This window comes from Chiloscyllium plagiosum, chromosome 20 (genome assembly GCF_004010195.1).
Source record: "Chiloscyllium plagiosum isolate BGI_BamShark_2017 chromosome 20, ASM401019v2, whole genome shotgun sequence".
NCBI classification, from domain to species: Eukaryota; Metazoa; Chordata; class Chondrichthyes; order Orectolobiformes; family Hemiscylliidae; genus Chiloscyllium; species Chiloscyllium plagiosum.
The window spans coordinates 49,287,782-49,305,324 of NC_057729.1; the positions used below are offsets into that span (position 1 = coordinate 49,287,782).

The window sequence follows — 17,543 nt, forward strand, 5'->3', positions numbered from 1 at the left end:
ACTTATCTGATTCTGTGCTGTGAACTTTGCCCAACAGTTCCTCCAAGATTAGTTGTGAATTTCACTGTTTGTTAATTTTCCCAGATGCACTCCGATGTCCAGCGATACACGAATTCTGTTGAGCAAGTATCTCAAAGTATAAGAAATGGGTGATTTAACTATTTTCCGTCTCAGGACCATTCAACCCCAGGGCATTAATGTGGACTTCAACAGTTTCCTCATTTCCCCTCACCCCACCTTACCACAGTCCCAACCTTCCAGCTCAGCAATGCCCTTATGACCTGTCCCACCTGTCAATCTTCCTTCTTACCTATCTGCTCCACCTTCCTCACCTTTACCCGCACTTTGATCCACCCTACCCTTCTCCCATTTATTTCTCCACCCTCGAGGCTCCTAGCCTCATTCCCAATGACGGGCTCAAATCCTTTTGCAATAAAGGCCAATATATCATTTGCCTCCTAATTATTTATAAAACTTGCCTGTTTACTTTCAAAGACTGGCATACAAAGACATCCAGATCCCTTTGTACATCCACACTTCCCAAAATATCAGCATTTAAATAATATGCTTCCTTTGTTTTTTTTCACGTAAATGTATAACCTTATATTTAGCCATATTGTACTGTATCTGTATATGTTTGACAATGCACTCAATTTGTCTCAATCACCTTGATGCCTCCTTGCATCCTCCTCAAGACCTCTCCCCGTTTTGTCATCAGCAAAGTTGGCAATATTTCATTTGATTTATAAAATCATGAGGGAAATGGTTGGAGGGAATAGCCAAGGTCTTTTTCCCAGGGTAGGGGAGTCCAAAAATAGAGGGCATAGGTTTAAGGGAAAGATTGAAGAGGGACCGAAGGGCAACTTTTTCATACAGAGGGTGGTGTGTGTATGGAACGAGCTGCCAGAGGAGGTGGTGGAGGCTGGAACAATTACAACATTTAAAAGGCATCTGGATGAGAACATGACTAGGAAGGGTTTAGAGGGATATGGGCCAAATGCTGGCAAATGGCACTAGATTAATTTAGGATATCCAGTCGACATGGATGTGTTGGACCAAAGGGTCTGTACGTGTTTATGACTATATGGTTCCTCATCTAGGTCAGAGTCAGAGTCAGAGAGGTGTACAGCATGGAAACAGACCCTTCGGTTCTTAGTCCCACCTGCCAGCACCTGGCCCACATCCCTCTAAACTCTTCCTATTCATACACCCATTCAGATGCCTTTTTAATGCTGCAATTGTACTATCTTTTATATATATTGTAAATAGCTGGGCCCAAGCACTGATACTTGCAACACCACATTAGTCACATCCAGAACACAGCCATGTTGATTGGGGTTTATTTTCTGTTGATCTTTATAAATTCCAGCCTAGTTATAGGTGTTAATAAAGGAATAAAAAGTACAACTCATCAGATTTGGGAAAAAATACCAATTTATTGCTAACCTGTGTCCTGTCTGTCAACGAGGCTATTCCTAGTTCGGATCAAAGATCACAGACCTGATTTCACTTCTCTCCGCAAAAGCTCTCACAAACTGCAAAGTATTTCCAGCAGTTCCTGCTGTTATCTCGATTTACAAGCAGAGAACTATAATTAGAAGGATCTACATTTATTTCAAACGCAAAAGATTGGTGTGGAATGGTGAAGGTAAAAAAGCTGGGAGTCTTTTCAAAGCAGGGTTGTGGGCATGTCCTTGATGAGTAAATGAGAAATTGGGTTGAATCACAGAATTGTTACAGTACAGAAGGGAACTATTCAGTCCACAGTGTCTTTGTCTGATCATTTAAATCATTGCCATTTTCCAGCCTTCTCCTCTTAATCATGAAGTCTTCCTTTTGAGGTAATAGACGAATTCTCTTTTGAATATACTGTTATGGATCAGACCAGATCCCCTCAAAATATATTAAGAAGGTAGCCTTGGTTCTAACCGTTTCTTAATTTAAAGGTAAATGTCAGGTGTTGTGTTCCAGATGCAATTTGATTGGTCAGACTATTCAAAGTTAAGCAATATAAATTTATTCAAGCACTATTGTCAAAATACAACAAAAGAAAGAAGAACTTGCAATAACCTAATTCTGTTGGAAAACTTAATAGAATAATAGATACAGTAATGGTTAACTGTTTCAATATAGTAACATCTCATGAACACACCCTTGGCAATTGGGCAAATTCAGAAACCAGACCACTCGAAACATTCTTAAGCAGGTAGCCCAGACCATAACTTTGCAATTTGTTTCGTTAAGTGTACAGCGAAAATTACCTGGCTTAAATTAGCAAGGTTGACTACCAGGTTTAAAACAGACAAAAACATTTATTCACAAAATTACACAATCGAACATGAAGAACAGAATAAAGAACCCCGATAGAACTCAGTCTATCCAAACTAGACTTAAGTATGCTGTTCCAAATATATACAACAGTCCCAATAAGCAAACCCCCTTTAAAACACAGTACAAACAAGGGTCAAATGCTTACAGGTTGAAGTTAGAAGGACAGGAAGAGAGAGAGAGAAAGAGAGAGACTGTACACACAGTCCACTGCTGAACTTCTCAACCAGTTCTGGACTGAACTAGATTGCTCAGCCAGACAGCTGAGCACTCCCTTTTCATTCTAAAGGTCACTTCTAAAACATGACCACTTTGGCCTGAAGTCTCATCTGTTTACAGATAAACAAAAGGCCTCTCAAAATCCTTTTCATCTCTGTACCAAACCAGTCTGATCGGAGCCTGACCTGATTTATTACCCCTCTGAAAAAAAATCAAGGACAGAGTATCCTTGAGCCAAGGAACAGCTTTTAGAAAAAAAAAGTCTAGCCTTGTGACAGTATTTATCAAAGGACAATTCTGAGAGACGGTGCAGCAGCTGGGAGAGATTCACTGCCTTCCAACCCTGCTAAATCCTAACAAAAAATCCTGCATTTGTGAGAGCTTCACTATACCCACTCAGACTGCTTCTACTGTTCCAACTTAAAAAAAACCCAAGGCTTCACAAGTTGTTTATCTTCTCATAGACTGCTTGCCACCTATCCCCTATTACCTCTCTAAAAGAAACCAGGACTAAACACATCTCTTAAAGCCAAATTATCATCACAATACAAATCAGAACCTGCCTCCATCACAGTTTCGGGCAGCATATTTCAGATCCTGACTATTCACTTCTTTATTTCCTTTGTCAATTACTTTAAATCTGTGTCCTATCATTCTTGATGCTTTCAAGAATGGGTACAGTTATTCCCTGTCTACTCTGTTCAGACCTCTCACAATCTTGGACACGTCAGATCTCGTTTCAACCTTCTCTTTGACAAGGCAGTCTGAACATCCTAATGTAGTCATAGCACTTCATTCCCTACTTTACTCCCTTCAATTAAGATCAGTAGTGGGATGCTGGTGAACATGGTCATTCTCCATTTCTTGGGAACACATTGTCGTCTTGAGACACGAACAGTGAAATTCATCATTGTCCCCAAAATGCTAGCTTGGTTCTTTAGCCGACTGAAAAGAAGAATATTTAAGAACCTGGTTTCTCAAACCTGACACTGCAGTCAGGGTCTACCGGACAGCAATGATTCCTGTATGCTTATTTAAGTTAGATATTTGACTCTGAATGGGCTGCATGTATTTTTCCTAATCAATCTGATCAACGATGGCATGACACACCTCTCAAGCACGTGCAACCTGGACCCAGACCTTCTGCCTAAGAGTGAGGGACATTACCACAACACCGTGAGAACCATAATTCAGACTTTTGAACAGACGTCTCATATAATAAAGTTGACTTTTCCCTGTGCTTATCAGTAGTTTTCATACAATATTTAGCATGCTGCTCTTTTACCCTGATTTACTTATTTAAGGTGTAATTTGTCTGGATAGCACACAGATAAATACTTTTCACTAAAACAATAAATACTGGAGATCACAGTGAGTCAGGCAGCATCAGAACAGAGAGAGAGCAATCTAATGTTTCGAGTCTAGATGGCTCTTCATCAGATTCACTGTATCTCGATACATGGCAGTAATAAATCAAGTCAAAGATATTTTTCTAATCAGCCCGTCGTGACATATCTCTCGAGCAGGTGGGGCTTGAAACCAAGCCTCCTTGATCAGACGTAAGGATATTACCACAGCACAAGAATTTTTTTTCAATATTTTTTTCTGATGCTATTACACACTTCTGACGCAGCTGGGACTTGAACCAACCTAGGCCTCCTTGTTCAGAGATAGGGACATTACCACTGCATAAGAGCTGTTATCTGGGTTTTTTTTCTGATGTTATTACACACATCTGGAGCGGATGGGGCCTTTAATCAACCTAGGTCTCCTGGATAAGAATCAGGGACATTACCACTGCACAAGAAGACCGATTATTTGTTTTTTTCTGATGTTATTAGACACTTATGCAGCAGATAGGTCTGTAACCGACCGAGGCCCCTTGTTCAGAGATAGATTCATTACCAGTGCACTACAAAGACCCCTGCTGCAGAACAAAAGAAAGTAGCTTTACTAGCATGCCTTAGAAAAGCGCATGCGCGGCCACACCGATGCTGATTGGGGCGCATGCGCGTCCCTCTCCCGGCCGGGACAGGAACGCATGCGCGAGTCCTCCAGGAGGCGAGGATTTCAAGGCGCCCCGGCTCTCCCGAGGCGGGACCTGACGTCATCCTGCAGCCGGTCCTTGACATCGATTGGCTGAAATGCCGACCCATGAGATGGCACCTTACTGCGGCCTGGTCTGTGCTTCGGCTGGGGCCGGCCCAATGGGTGCGCGGCTGTTTGGGGGGTCGGCGAGTGGGTAGTTCTCTCTCTCTCTCTCTGGATGCTGGTCTCTGTGTTGACGGGACCTGTAGGGGGGGTGGGTGGGGGAGGGCGGAGATCGCGGATCCTGTTCAGCATCAATCGATGAAATTTATGGCTGTGTGGAATTAACGTTGCGGCAGTGGCCCCGCGGGATGAGAGCGGTTGGGCCGGCGGCCTGACGGAGGCCGGTAAGGTGTGTGTCAGAGTGCGGGGCCCTGCGAGCCTCGGGCTACCCTCAAGAGGGCAGAGGGAGCCTTGGCATCATCCCCGGGCCCGGTGCCACTCTAACCCGCTGTCATTCATTGTGCCGCGGTGTTTCGAGCTTTACCTTCCCTCCCCGCCTCTTTACAGGGTGTTTGGTTGACACCCAAACCTCTCAGTTTGCTCAGTTGTTGTACCGTCGATTAAACCAAATACAAAACAAATGCATATGTTTTTTGAGAATCTTCTCACACGGCGCGTCTGAAATCGATCTGTCAATTCAGATCACAGCGTTTCTACCCAAGTGTCACACTCCCTTGTTTGGTGTTAAACACAGCTGTAGTATCTTTAATTTCTCTAATAATCCGGAAGGAGACCTTCTGACCTATTATGCCTCTGAAACCAAAATCTCCAGTAAGTCCTTAATCATCCTCTCTTTTCTCATTACCCCTGCCGGAGTCACGTTTTTCAAATATTTATCCAATTCACTTTCGAAAGGTACCTTTGGATGGGCTTCCATCACTCTTTTGTACGAGTACGAATGTCAGTTTTCCTTACTTATGATCGATATGATTATAATCAAGTTATTTGCTTTGTTCTGTTCGAAGAATGCAGCGATGCTAATTCGTCTGTCATGTTAACTACAGTTTAAATTTACTTCAATAAATCTTGTATTGCATTTTCTGTTGAATTCAATAGTTAAAGCACATAAATGTTTCTCTATGCAATTGCACAAATGGGGTTACTTCATCTTTTGTTAAATACGTTGTTACAGAAGTAATGTTTAGTATGATTGTGTACTATATATTACCTGATAATTCTATTTTTCATCAAATTATTTATCCTTTATAAAATGAGTTCTTTAATGTTCTGTTTTTAGTAAATCAGTCTTTCTGGTGGGATGGATTTAAACCTATAGAAAATAAATTGAATGTGACAGATGTGTGTCTCCAGTTGCTCCCAGAAACATGCTTCAAGGGTGAAATAAACTGTTTCACTACAAACCAGTTTGATTTTTAAATTGTGCATTGAAAATTTTAGTTAAGAGGCTCAGTGATTGCTATGCATAAGATCCATTTAAACAGCTTTTCTGTGTGAAAAGATGAGTATAGAAACTAGTTATTGAGCATGTAATAACTTACTGTTTTTACAAAGCATATGCCTCAATGTAAACTCTGTCAAGTATTGGATGTAGATCTCTCAAGTTGATTTTTCAAAAATAGTTCTTGTGGGAAAATGTTATTTTCCTGTGACACTAGCTGAGAAATGTGTTAGTGTGCAAATAGGCCCTTTTTAATGGTGTTGATTTTTACTTTTACTTTGACACTGACACTGACCCATTACACCCAGCTTGCAGTGTCACTACATTTTTAATATGTAAGCAGTTGAACCTTGTTAAGATAGTTAACAAGTTCTTCTGTACTTCAATCAGGAATATTTCTTAAAATTTTCTTTCATGTTGTGATTTATTCTGCCTTATTAATTGTGCTAATGCAGAAGTTGCTGGTGTATTCATCAGTAACCAATGGCACATGAATGCAGGATAAAATGCAAGATTTTAGGACAAAGTTCTTCACATTGTCTTGGTTCACACTGATTTATTGGGGCGTAGGTCCTTCCGTTGATATAGTGAGATGCTGTATTGGACTAGAGTCATAGAGTTACAGCGTCATAGAGATGTACAACACTATGGTCCAACTTGTCCATGCCGACCAGATATCCTAACCTAATCTAGTCCCATTTTCCAGACTTGGCTGATATCACTCAAAATCCTTCCTATTCGTATACCCATCCAGATGCCTTTTAAATGTTGTAAATGTACTAGCCTCCAGCACTTCCTCTGGCAACTTGTCCTATACGTGCACCACGGTCTGCATGAAAAAATTGCCCCTTAGGTCTCTCTTAAATTTTTTCCCCTCCCTCCTAAACTTATGCCCTCTAGTTCTAGACTCCCCCACCCCAGGGAAAATTGTCTATATTCCCTATCCATGCCCCTCATGATTTTATAAACCTCTACAAATGAACAGAAACATACTAAATTGGTGACTTGTCACCGGCACAGAATATTTGTGTGTATCCCTCAGCGTTTTGTAATTACACATTTGTAATTCTTAGGTCTTGAGATTTTGTATTTTCAGAATATTATACACAGTACATAATTTTATCAGGTTGTAAGTTTGCTTGCTGAGCTAGTAGATTTGTTCTTGGATGTTTCGTCACCATGCTAAATAACGTCATCATTGAGCCTCCAGAGAAGCATTGGTGTTCTATTTATCTGTTTGCTATTTACCTGCTTGCTATTTATCTGTCTCAGTTTGTTGTGGTAGGTGATATCACTTCCGGTTCTGTTTCTGAGAGGTTGGTAAATGGGGTCCAAATCTATATGTTTGATGGAGTTCTGGTTGAATGTCAGGTCATAGTCATACAGATGTACAGCATGGAAACAGACCCTTCGGTCCAACCTGTCCATGCCAACCAGGTATCCCAACTCAATCTAGTCCCACCTGCCAGCACTCGGCCCATATCCCTCCAAACCCTTCCTATTCATATACCCATCCGAATGCCTCTTAAATGTTGCAATTGTACCAGCCTCCACCACATCCTCTGGCAGCTCATTTCATACATGTACCACCCTCTGCATGAAAAAGTTGCCCCTTTGGTCTCTTTTATATCTTTCCCCTCTCACCCTAAACCTATGCCCTCTCGTTCTGGACTCCCCCTTTCCGATAGGAAGGAGACCAGAATTGCACGTAATATTCCAACAGTGGCCTAACCAATGTCCAGTACAGCCGCAACATGACCTCCCAACTTCTTTACTCAATACTCTGACCAATAAAGGAAAGCATACCAAACACCTTCACTATCCTATCTATCTGCGACTCCACTTTCAAGGACTGAATAGTTTGCAAGGGTTATTTAAAGAACATATAGTTGAAAAGAAAACATGCACTTTCAACATTAAAAGTGCTGTTGTTCGGTTTTAATAATGTCTACTTATGAGCATGTGAGATTATTGACAGTATGGTGAAAGGGAAAAAGTGAGGACTGCAGATGCTGGAGATCAGAGTTGAGAGTTTGGTGCTGGAAAAGCACAGCCAGTCAGGCAGCAACTGAGGAGCAGGAGAGTCTATGTTTTGGGCATTAGTCTTACATTAATACGGCAAATTATACTTGTTTTCCTCCAATTTAGTGATAATAAGAGGCATTTATTTGTTAGGTAAAAACAAGGACTGCAGATGCTGGAAACTAGAGTCTAGATTAGAGTGGTGCTGGAAAAGCACAGCAGTCAGGCAGCAAACGAGGAGCAGGGAAATCGACGTTTTGGGCAAAAGCCCTTCATCAGGAATAAAGGCAGGGAGCCACATTCATTTATTATGCAGTTGAGTTGTCCTTTAGCACAGCTTCATCTGGTTGATTTGATGTTTTATGGGCGGCACGGTGGTTAGCACTGCTGCCTCACAGCGCTCGAGACCCGGGTTCAATTCCCACCTCAGGTGACTGACTGTGTGGAGTTTGCACGTTCTCCCCGTGTCTGCGTGGGTTTCCTCCGGGTGCTCCGGTTTCCTCCCACAGTCCAAAGATGAGCAGGTCAGGTGAGTTGGCCATGCTAAATTGCCCGTAGTGTTAGGTTAGGGGTATGGGTGGGTTGCGCTTCGGCGGGGCGGGTGTGGACTTGTTGGGCCGAAGGGCCTGTTTCCGCACTGTAAGTAATCTAATCTAATTATGTTATTTAAAAATCCATAAATCAATCTCTGTAAGCCAGAGACTGATGGAAGCATTCTATTGCATATGGGTATTAAGTGAATATCAGTTTATATTTCAGTAAGTTGTCACATTCAGTAAAGCAGTTGTGAAAATTATGGGGACATACATCTCATTGATGTGAACATTTTGGTTCTCTCACTTTGATACTTGCAACTTCGGAAGTAGTAACTTGTCTCTTGATAAAGTCAGTGTTGTAAAGCCACAGCCTAACCATAACCTGAACCTGAACTTGATACAGAAGTAGGTGTGAGAGTTGATACTAAGAGATACGACACTAAATTGTGGAGTTGTTACCAATTCTTAAGCTTCCTATTTATACAAGGCCAAGAATGAAGCAAAAAATAAACCAGTGTTGTTTCACTATTTACAGTTAATTACTTTCACTCATCAGCCAGATCTTCAACATAATGGTCCATAACCCCTGTAATGTGGGGGAATAATCATCTCAGCAGCAGGTTACTTTGAAGAACAGGTTCATTTGTTTTTCCATATGCACAAACCTTTTTCAGGCAGACTGTTAATTATCATTTTCTGATAAGTATTAAATTAATGATTTTCATAGAACTCCATGCTTCTAATTCTAAAACACTAGTTTCTAAACTTATGAAACAGATTTAGAATTTGATTTATTTAATTAATTTATTTAAGTCAGAGGCAAGGAAATATTGGATTGAGAGAGAGAGAGAAAGGAATAAAAATGACAAAGGAGAAGTAAGAAAAACTGGCTTCCCCTTAAATTTATTTATGATATTTTACTCAACTACTCCATGTGTTCAGAAGTTCCACATACTAACCGTTCTCTGGGGAAATAAGATTTTGTTTTCCTGAGTTCCTTTTTGGATTTCTGTGAATATCATTGCACTTAAATTCTCTAGATTTAGATTTCTTACAAGTTGAAATGTCTCCATATCCACCTGAAGGAAGTTTTTAGAATATGAACGGGCTCAGAATTCAGAATGAAGAGTCATTGGACTTGAAACATCATCCCTGTTTTATCTCCACATGCTGCCTATCTAGTACTTTGCTGCTTCATTCAGAACTTAAAGGCTCAATGAGCAAAAAGACAAGGCAAGGCAGAGATGCTGTATGCATTGAGAGAGGTGCAAAGTGAATGAGTACTGAGAAAGCAAGCTAAGAGCCCTGAGATACAGCCTATGCCAATGCATGAGATTGGAGCCTTTCCCTCTGTGCAAAGCAGTCTGGCAGCAGAATTGAAATGTTAGGTGTCGATGAGTTCCAAAGTGTAGTACTGAAGTGAGTGAGTCTGAGATATACTATGATATGCTGCGGCTTGTGCTTGGCTGATGCCAGCCTCTGTCTGTGCAGGGTCCAGGCTCTAACTGTCCATGTAGGTGTTGTGGAATGCTGGCCAAGATAGAATCCTGGAGAAGACACCAGGAAGTTGCAACTGCTAGGTATCCTCTCTGACTTCTATGTTGGGAATTGCCACCAGCTAGTTTCTCTTCACTCCTGTGGAAAATAGCAACCTGCATATAGATGGGGCGGAATTGGGTTACAATGATCCGATATCAATGCATGCAAATAGACCCCTCAATGCTCATGTGAGATTCTTATCTAGCCATTGAAACCCCCTGCACTAAATTGCATGGTTTTTGTTGTCACCAGGCATCTAAAACCATACTTTTTCCATTCTCTCCTTATTTTCCTAGTTATCTCACCATTGCCCACAGTGTTCAGGGTATAGCAGAATTCAGCCCTCCATTAGTTGGGCGTTTTAACACAAATTGTGGTTATTCCATTGTATTTTGAGAGATCCATCAGCAGGTCAAGCAGCATCTGTGGAGAGTAGCAGTGTTAAGATTTCAAGTCTGTTGAATATAGCCAGCATTTTTTTTTGTTGTTTTTAATGTCCTATTTCAAGCTTCTGCAACATTTTGCTTTGGTAACAGCGATGTCATTTCTTTTTGACTCTAGGCATATATCTTAATGATAAGTCCTCAAGAAACCTAAAGAAGATAAATATATAATAAAATTTTGAATTTTAACTTAGATTCTAAATATTGTGAAGGAAGGTATCTATATAGTTACTTGTGTGCTATTCTCTAATTATAGGGTGATACAGCATGGAAACAGACCCTTGAATCCAACTAATTCACACCAACCATGTTCCCAAAGTAAACTAATTCCATCTGCCTGTGTTTTGCCCATACCCATCCAAATGCCTTTTAAACGTAACTGTAGCTGTATCCACTACTTCCTGTGACAGTTCATTCCACACACTAACCACTCCCTGTGTAAAAAACAAAACCAAAAAGATTGCCCCTCATTTTTTTTTCAACTTTCACCTCTCACCTTAAAAATATGCCCCTTAGTTTTGAATTCTGTCCCTTTCTCTCCCCAGGGAAAAGACCTTAGCTATTCCCTTTATCTATGCCCCTCATGATTTTATAAACCCCTATAAGGTCATCCCTTAACCTCGTATGTTCCAGTGAAAAAGGTCCCAGCCTATTTTTATAACTCAGACCACCCATTCCCGACAGCATCCATGTAAATCTTTTCTTTTCTGAACCTTCTCCAATATAGCAGTACCTTTCCTATAACAAGACTGCCAGAACTGCACACAGTACTTCAGAAGAGGTCTCTCCAACGTCCTTTACTACCGCACATGACATCCAACCTCCTATACTCAAAGATCTGAGCTATGAATGCAAGCGTGCTAAATACCTTCTTAACCATCCTGTCAACATGTAATGCAAATTTCAAAGAATTATGTACCTGAACCCCTAGGTGTCTCTGTTCTATAACACTACCAGAGCCCTACCATTAATTGTATTAGTCCTGCCTTTGTTTGTTTTACTAAAATGCAATACCTCACATTTATCCAAATTAAACTCCATCTGCTACTCCTGAGCCCATTGACCCAATTGATCAAGATCCTGTTGCACCCTTAGATAACCTTCTTCACTGTCCACTATACCACCAGTTTTGGTGTCATCTGCAACCTTACTAACTGTGCCTCCTATATTCTCATCTAATCATTTATATAAATGACAAACAAAAGTGGACCCAGTATTGATCCCTGTGTAACACCACTGGCCTCCAGTCTATAAAACAACCTACCACCACCCCACCTCTGTCAATTTTGTATCCAATTTGCAAACTCATTCTGAATCCCATGTGATCCAACTTTACTAGTTAGTCTACTGTGCCGAACCTTATCAAAGGCTTTACTAAAGTACAAGTAGACAACATCTCCACTGTGCTCTCATCAATCTTCTTGGTTACTTACTCAAAAAAAACAAATCAAGCTTGTGACCCAAGATTTCCCTCGCACAAAACCATGCTGACTATCCTGAATCGGTCCTTGCCTCTTAAAATGTATGTTAATCCTACAGTTCAGAATCACCTCCAACAACTTAACCACCACTGACGTCAACTCGGGTCTACAGTTGCCAGGATTCTCCTTACAGCCTTTCTTACATAACGGCACAACATTAGCCACCCTCCAATCCTCCAGCACCTCACCCATGATTATAGATGATACATATATTTCTGCTAGACCCCTGCGATTTCACCCTCAACTTCCCACGATGTCCTGGGATACAATTGCTCAGACCTGGAGCTTTACCCACCTTTATTTTTCTAAGCCTTCCAGCAATTTATCTTCTGTAATGTGAACTGTTTTCAAGACAACAGTTGTTAAATTACTTGCATAAAAACCAAAACGGACATTTTACTCGGAACTCTGTAAATGTGATATTTTCACTAGTTCCATTCCTGTGACCTGAGGTATATAGTGAACATATCACTGCAATGTTAGCATTATGTTTTATTCCTGGCTGTAATTAGCTACATAAAAATGCATAAACACAAGAAATCGCCAAGCAGTTTGTACTTTCTCTCCTTCCTGCATTCAGTATTAAGCTTATGAGTTTAAAAGTTGTAGTTAAGAAATCAGCAAGTTTCACATGCTGTCAAATGCCGGTACAATCACAACATTTAAAAGACATTTGGACATGTGTATGAATAGGAAGAGTTTAGAGGAATATGGGGAGAAAGTGAGGTCTGCAGATGCTGGAGACCAGAGCTGAAAATGTGTTGCTGGAAAAGCGCAGCAGGTCAGGCAGCATCCAGGGAACAGGAGAATCGACGTTTCGGGCATGAGCCCTTCTTCAGGAATGAGGAAAGTTTGTCCAGCAGGCTAAGATAAAAGGTAGGGAGGAGGGACTTGGGGGAGGGGAAGACATTATTTCAATGAGTCACATTACACTGCAGCACCCAAGAGCTACAAACAGCAGAAGAAAAATATCTATACAACGTTTTCAAGAAAAAACAGGTACCCAATATGCAAAATTCACCGATTCCTCAGAAACAAACACGCAGACACAACGCAACCAAAAACTATAGCCACATTACCCTACATCAAAGACTTCTCAGAAATGACTTCCAAACTACTCAGACCCCTTGGCATCATGGTAGCCACAAACCTACCAACGCACTTAAACAGTGACTAATGAACCTAAAGGATCCATTAGATACCACCAGCAAATCTAACGTCATTTACAGGATAGAATGAGGAAACTGGTGAAATCCGAGTTCATCCCTTGTGGTTGGAGGGTTCCTAGCCGTAAGATGAGGCGTTCTTCCTCCAACCGTCGTTTTGTTGTGTTCTGACGATGGAGGAGTCCAAGGACCTGCATGTCCTTGGTGGAGTGGGAGGGGGGATTGAAATGTTGGGCTACAGGGTGGTTGGGTTGGTTGGTCCGGGTGTCCCAGAGGTGTTCTCTGAAACGCTCCGCAAGTAGGCGGCCTGTCTCCCCAATATAGAGGAGACATTGGAGACATTGCGGTCCTTGAAGAAGGAGGCCGTCTGGGTTTTACGTTTTTGGAACTGGTCCATCTGGGACCAGTTGCGGCGGAGTCAAAGGAATTGGTGGAATGGGATGGCGTTTTTACAGGGGGCAGGATGGGAGGAGGTGTAGTCCAGGTAGCTGTGGGAGTCGGTTGGTTTGTAGTAGATGTCCGTGATGATTCGGTCGCCTGCGATAGAAATAGAAAGGTCGAGGAAGGGGAGGGAGGAATCTGAGACTGTCCAGGTGAATTTGAGGTCGGGTTGGAAGGTGTTGGTGAAGTGGATGAACTGTTCAACCTCCTCGTGGGAGCACGAGGCGGCGCCGATACAGTCATCGATGTAGCGGAGGAAAAGGTGGGGGGTGGGGCCAGTGTAGTTGCGGAAGATGGATTGTTCCACATATCCTACGAAGAGGCAGGCATATGGGCCTTAGAGGAATATGGGCCAGACTCCATCAAGTGGGATTAGTTTAGTCTGGGAAACTTGGTTGGGATGGACAAAATCAACCAAATAGTCATACAGCATGGAGACAGAAATTATGACTACGACTTTCCAGCAATTTCTGTTTTTATTTCACAAAGGTAGGTGGGTGTTGAGTGTGTTGGTGGTTGTTCAGTTGTATAGTTAGACATTAATTGGAAAAAAATGACTTTACATTTCCTCAAGTATCCAGATATGCAAAGTCTCTGACTTTACCTCAGAATCACCAGACTTTTTCAGAAGGTATTGGGAGCAGGGGAATTGCCTGGAGGAGGTTCAAACTTCTTGAGCATTTCTAGCACAGCCAGTGTGGTAGGGCTCACCTGGGATCCTGATACACAACTCTAGTCATTCTGTAGTATCCAGCTTTAAGATCTGGGCCAACATCTTTGGATATTAAATGCTAATTCAAGAGAATCGCATAGCCTTGTTTATAAAGTAATTTCCTCTTGTGTTTTGTCATCCACTGACCCAGAACAGATAAATGCTCTGCTCCCATAATTTTTCTATTCTTAAGTGGTCCACTGTTTACTAGGTCAGGTTAAGTGTGACATAACTTTGCTCCAAGCCACCACCTTCACTAGTTTTCACCCCCAAAGAACTAAGCATGCTAACACCCTTAAGTGAGAGATTTTATTTTTCTGGCTAGAGCAAAAGAGCTCAATTGTAAAATCATGCAATGTTTAGAATGCATTCAGAATGTTATTTTGTGAAGTATGTTTTAGAACTAACCATGGAAAAGACCACTGTGAGTTTAGTGATGAGCAACAAACCAGAATTAGTTAGCAATCTAATTATTGACTAAGTGATTGAATTTGTTGTTAGATTTGAGAGGGATGAGAAATGGTCATGAACTGTGAGGAAACTTCAACGAGATGAGAAGTGAATTAATTGCATTAAACTCAGATGAACTATTAACGGTGAAACTATAGACAAGCAGTAACGAATATCTTTGGAATTCTCAACTCCAGAAGCCTGTGGATGTTCAGCTGTTGAATATATTCAAGAGTATTCACTAGGTTTGTTTTTAAACTGAGGGAATAAAATGATATGGTGATTTGGCAGAAAGGAGGAACTGAAATCAGATCAGCAATGTTGGAAGAATGTTGAGAGGCGAAGGGCTGTATGATCTACTTTTGTTTCTTTTTGTTCTTATACTAAATTATTGCTTTGAATGCATGAAACAAAATCCATGCATGCACAGAAAAAACAAAGGTTCTATTCAAGTAGCTAATTAATCACAGTCAGCAAATGCATTAAGGACTTGAGTGAAGGCTTAACAAATGCCACAAAATCTAGAAGACCAGGAGAGATATAAGAAGCAACCAAGAGACAATTTTTTACACAGAGGATGGTTTGTGTGTGGAATGAACCTCCCTGAGGAAGTGATATTTGGATAGATACATGAATTGGGAAAGGTTTGGAGGGATATTGGCTGGGGAAGGCAGGTAGGACTAGTTGAGTTTAGGATTGTGTTTGGCATGAACTAGTTGGACCTGAAGGATCTGTTTTCATGCTGTATGATTCAATGACTGTATAAGCAACTAAGAGAAATGAAAGTAATTTGATGCGAAGAGAAAATATGAAAATAATTTGCCAGATAACAGCAAAATACGTTAGGAGTATCTTGAGAAGTGTGGTAATGAGAATTGAGGGCCCATTCAGGACAGATACAGGCAAAACTCCAATGGATAGTAAAGAAATGACATTCTGACATAATAGGTATTTCTTGTGTGTTCACAGGGAAGGAAGGCAGTACAATACTAATGCTACAAGGAAATGTAAAAATAAATCAAGGGGAGGAACTGAGTGGATTTACATTCAAACTGGTAGTGGAGAAAATAATGGAGCATAAGAAAAGAGGATTAGTTTAATTGCTCAAATTGCAGATTTGTTAGTCATAATTTCTGAAGCTGAAGAAAAGTTATGCTTTTTTGACAGTTGCATAACTCAAACACTTGAGAGGGAGACACCAGTAACTTTAGACCTGTCAGTTTAATATCAGAAAGTTTCTCAATGAATGGCAAAACAGGAAGCTCAGAGGAATGGAGGGTTTGCTGGGTGCTTGTCCACAGATCCTTGAAGGTGGCAGGACAGGTTAATAAGGTGTTTAAGAAGGTATACGGTTCACAGAATCCAGACAACACAGTTTCTGCACTAATCCTCCAAAGAGTAACCCACCCAGACCCAGCCCGTAATCCTCCAATTTATCATGGCTAAGCCACCTACCCTGCACTTCCCTAAACACAACGGGGCAATTTTAGCATGGCCAATTCACCTCCCCTGCACATCTTTGGGAGGAAACCGGAGCACCAGAGGAAACCCTCGTAGACACTGGGTGAATGTGCAAACTCCATATAGACAGTCTCCCAAGGCTGGAATTAAACCCAGGTATCTGGTGATGTGACGAAGTAGTGGCTTAATCACTGTGCCACCATACTGCCCATTTGGCCTTATCGTTCGAGGCATAATTCAAAAGAGCAAGGAGGTCATGTTGGAGCTGTACAGAAATTTGGTTAGGCCACAGCTGGAGTATTGTGTGCATTTCTGGTCACTGCATTATGGGGGGAATGTGATTGCACTTGAGGTGCAAAGGAAATTTACCAGGATGTTGCCAGGGATGGAGGACTTCAGCAATGAAGAGAGGCTGAATAAGTTCAGGTTGTTTTCTTTGGAGCAGAAAAGGTTATGTAGAGGTATATAAGATTGAGGGGAAAGAACTGGTTGAATAGAATGTAGCTGTTCGCCTTAATTGAAGGGTCATTAACAAGGGAGCATAATTTTAAAATGAAAGGTAGGGGATTTAGAGGGAATTTAAGCAAAATACTTTTTCACCCAATGGGAGTCTGGAATGCACTGTCCAGCTGGATAGTTGAGGTGGGAAACCTCACAGAATTTGTAGGGCTAAAGTGGAAGGTGAGCCACCTCCAGAGGCCTGTGTTAATTTATTTTGATCAGTTCAGTGCTCAGACTATTACTCAAAAAAGGTAAAATTGGTATAGACTTAATTCAAAATTCTGAACAATGATTTGCTGTCTGATTTGAATGCATTTTTCAGCACCTTCAATTGAAGGTGCAGTTGAACCTTTTGAACATTAAACTTTATATTTTTTAGCATCAACAATTTGGCTCATATATCAAAATTAAAGTAATAAAACTCAATTTTAACAAGAACTCAAATGCTTTTCATAGTGCCTGCCAACTAAGTCATATCAAAGCAAAATACTGCAGATGCTGGAAATCTGAAATGAACACTGAGAATGCTGGAGAAACAGAACAAGTCTGGCAGCATCTGTGGAGAGAAAAAGGGTTAACATTTGAGTCTGGTATGACTTTCTCAAAACTGACTCTTCTGGTAGTCCTGCTGAGTTTCTCCAGCATTCTCTTTTTTGTTTTTGTACTAAGTGAGATACTTGGTTTCAAATCCACTCACCCTCTAACTTGTGTAAAATGTGTATTTTCTGTTAGGATTTTTTTTTCATCTGTTTGG

General features: G+C 41.1%; 1 protein-coding gene across 5 annotated transcripts in view; it reads left to right on the forward strand.

Annotated features, from left to right (window-relative positions):
- Positions 1–4,851: 4,851 nt before the first annotated feature.
- Positions 4,852–17,543, forward strand: part of ncoa6 (nuclear receptor coactivator 6) — a 57,026-nt gene continuing 44,334 nt past the window's right edge. For 2 of the 5 annotated variants that reach the window (XM_043710752.1, XM_043710750.1), the window contains exon 1: positions 4,854–4,987. The gene's annotated coding sequence lies outside the window, so the exon portion shown is untranslated. Of the gene's footprint in view, positions 4,988–17,543 lie in introns of all 5 variants that reach the window. The other 3 variants (XM_043710751.1, XM_043710747.1, XM_043710749.1) reach the window with 3 other exon arrangements.